Source organism: Echinops telfairi, unplaced genomic scaffold, assembly GCF_000313985.2.
Source record: "Echinops telfairi isolate 266 unplaced genomic scaffold, ASM31398v2 ScPeMD7_1713;HRSCAF=2227, whole genome shotgun sequence".
Lineage (NCBI taxonomy): Eukaryota > Metazoa > Chordata > Mammalia > Afrosoricida > Tenrecidae > Echinops > Echinops telfairi.
In genome coordinates, this window is record NW_022105611.1 from 8336122 (window position 1) to 8339737 (window position 3616).

Consider the following 3616-nt stretch of genomic DNA (forward strand, 5'->3'; position numbering starts at 1 on the left):
CCACCATCAGTGTCCACGGAAGCAGCAGTCAAGACATCAAAAGATGAGTTGCACCGAGCAAACCTGCTTCACAAAACCTCTTTTAAGTGTTGAAAAGAAGGAATATGACTTTGGAGACTAAGTTGCTCCTGCCTCAAGCTATGTTTTCAATCGCCTCATATTCATGTGAAAGGTGGACATTGAATAATGAAGACTGAAGAACAATTGATGCATCTGAATTGTGGTGCTGGTGAAGAATATTGAAAATACAATGAATTTCCAAAAGGACAAACAAGTCTGTCTTAAAAGAATTATGACCACAGTACTCCCTAGAAGCAAGGATGGTGAGGCTTTGTCTCATGTATTTGGACATGCATCAATTGAAATGCATCAATTCTTCTTCATTTTTCTTTATTCAATGTTAACTTCACCATATTCTATTCAGTTGCCTATAAGATAAACAGCAACCTGCTTATCAAATTTTGCAATGATTTCTTTCTTTAACACTATTGTGGTTCTTCTTAGCTTTACTGTTGGTATCACTAACTTTCTTTGGAGTCATAGTTAGGATATTTTATGAAAATGAAGTGCAAAATAAGCACACTGATGAATGTTTTAATGGACTCACACACGCATTATATATAGTCTGGATGAGAGCGGCGTTTCGACTGAAGTGTCACCCCTTTGTGTCTGTGGCAAGAGGTGATGCAAGACTCACTCTCGGCCCATACAGGGTTTTTCAAGTTGGATTCTCAGTTCAACTATTGAGCAAAGTTATGAATTCTAAGCTTGGAGCTATTTAACAACGAAGGGGTGTGTGTGTGTGTGTGTGTGTGTGTGTAACTTTTGGCTAAACCAAGGGTCCTTGCATAAAATATGTAGCTGGATCTTGTGGATTTTATGTTTTGAAAAATCCAGTTTCTGTCTCTCCATTGAAAGCATTTTTATACATCATTCAACTTGATTCTTTCTCAAAATGCAATTCAAAGGGGAAGGCAAAAATCACAATCATCTGTTTTTTATAATTATCAATTGCTCACTTCACGTGCAATCTAGTTGAATGCCTTTCTGTTTCTGTGCTCCTCAGTTCTCTCGTTCCACAGCACATACTGTAGGTTTTCTGATGAAAACGGGTCATATGTGGAAGATCCTTCCGGTCTAGCCAGAGTGTATGGCCCATTACTTTTCAGTATAGTTGGAAATTAGAAAATTGTGTTACCTCTTGTAGTCAGGCTTGACTTAGGGGCTCAACAAGGCTGAAGGAACTCCAGTAGTGGACACAGGAAAGCAGGGATGAGAAAAAAAAAGCCAATGCAACAGAAACTACAAGCAGAAATGTGATTAATATTCCTCTTGGGCTGGGATCGCTGCCTGTTGACAGAAGGATGGGTGTTAATTCCAGCCCTTTGAGTATCTTATCCCTTGATGAATTATTTGCTTTGACCTTGTCTGGCAGGTGAAACCTGATCTTTAGTTTCCAGTGACAAGTTCTCAGGAAGTTCTATTGTCTGAGAAGTCACTGATTCAATGTCTACTTCTATGTCCAGGATAGAACTCAAAAGTGAAAAAAAGGTTCTGAGAGTCTCCTGCAAAAAAAGGGGGATAGGGATGAAATAGCGTGGTCGATAAAGTGGTGGTTGTGTTGGATATGAACACTGGAGTCTCCATAAAAAGCAGTGTAGGATAAACCCAAGTCTCCAATGCTTGGACAGATTCTTCTGAAGATGGAGATATACCTGAACCAATTGAGACAGTGGCAGCAACAAGTACAAGTGGTAACTATTTGGAAGGGGCTGCTGCAAGTTTGATGACAGTTGGTGTTGACTCATGGGATTTTTTTTTCTGCCAACTTTCCAGCTGGGTGCTCAGTCCTTATAATTTTGAAAAGCTTATTAGAGGAGTTAAAAGAGTTGACAATAAGTGAAGAATATCAGCCAGAGTGTACTTACAATATGTAGTATTGGTGGCTAGAGAGCTTGGCATTAAGCTGTAGTCATTTTGCTTTCCTTACATTCTCCACTTCTTTGTAAATGCTGATGACTTCCTCTAAGCTTAAATCCTGCCCACTGTCACTAGAACTATGTTCAGAATCTCTGGGAAAGAAACAAACTTGTGTACAAACTTCTGACCATTCACTTGTATTAAGTACATTTTTAACATAATAGTATCTGAGGGCTTAGCAAAGTTTATTATTATTCATGTTTGGATTATTTTGTTATCCAACCCATAACTTATGTTTGAATCTCTAGAGATGAGCCACCTCTTCTACCTGCAAAAGTTTGACTTCCCCATCTTTAGAGGTCTAGCAGATTACCAATAATTTTTGAATAATGAATTCATTTACATTTTGTAATTACTGATATTTTTGGATTTATGTCTTCTGTTTTGTTCTCTCCCACTCTCTCTACTTTCAAATTAATACATATATGCATATATATATATATAAAATGATGGATTTCCCCCCTCTTTATCTTTTACTTATATATTTCATGTTAAAATGTATACTATTAATATCTTTCTAAGTGCACTTTTCAGCTCTTTTCTAATTATTAAAATTAAATAATACTTATTTTAAGTATTTCTTTATGCATTTTATTGTATTGAAGATTCACTTAATGTGATGAATATAGGAACTTTGCTCCAACACCTTCATTTCTTCTCCACTTTTATGTTATTATTGTCATATAGAGTATATCTGTAGATGTCATGAACCCTATATTACTCTATTGTAATTATTGTTTTATGTATTTTTATATCTTAAAGTAGTTAAGTACAAAATGTTTTATACTCATATAAACATAAAACATTGTGCAATATACAATATTCAATATTTTGTACCCATGAATTTACCTTTATTGATAGTCTTCATTTCTTTGTGTGGATTTGAGTTATCATTTGGTGTCATTTTGTTTCAGCTCTAAGGAGTTCGCTTAGTGTTTCTTATAAACAGGTCTGCAGAAAATGAATCTTTTTCATCTTTGTGTGTCTGGGAATATCTTAATTTTTTGCTCCTCTTTTTAGAGAATAGTTTTCTTAGATATATCATCTCACTAGAGAGGGATTAGCCTTCTTTCCTTCTTTCTTTCTTTCTTTCTTTCTTATGAGGAGTTAGTCATTAGTTGTATTGCTCTCATGTGCATAATGACTATTAATTTTAGTTTTCCATATTGTTACTTTCAAATTATTCTTGTAGTTCTGTTTTTCTACAATCTGTCTAGGTACAGATTGATTTGTGTTTGGTCTATTCTGTACTGGTTGATATTTTTGATCTGTATATGAGGGTTTTCATAAAATTTGAGAAATAGGTGAATTTTATTTCTTTTTTTATGCCCTTTACTCACTCTTATCCTTTCCAGGCTCTCTTACTACATTTATGATGATGTTTGTTGTTGACTCAACCGTCTTTGAGATCTGTTCATTTTTCTTCATTCTTTTTATTCTGATTTTCAGATTAGATAATATTTATTAATCACCTTCCAGTTCATTGATATTTTCTTGTGACATTTCAGAACCACTTTTTTTAATGGCTGTTTTTAGGTGTGTGCACCTTCCTGGTGCCAATGTTTCCCCATAGAAGTGCCGAGTTGGTTCTGACACATAGCAACCCTATGTACAACAGAATGACATGACTCCAGCC

At 35.3% G+C, this 3616-nt stretch overlaps 1 pseudogene; it reads right to left on the reverse strand.

Annotated features, from left to right (window-relative positions):
• Positions 1 to 1031: 1031 nt before the first annotated feature.
• LOC123522043 lies at positions 1032 to 2284 on the reverse strand (annotated as a pseudogene).
• Between the last annotated feature and the right edge of the window lie 1332 nt (positions 2285 to 3616).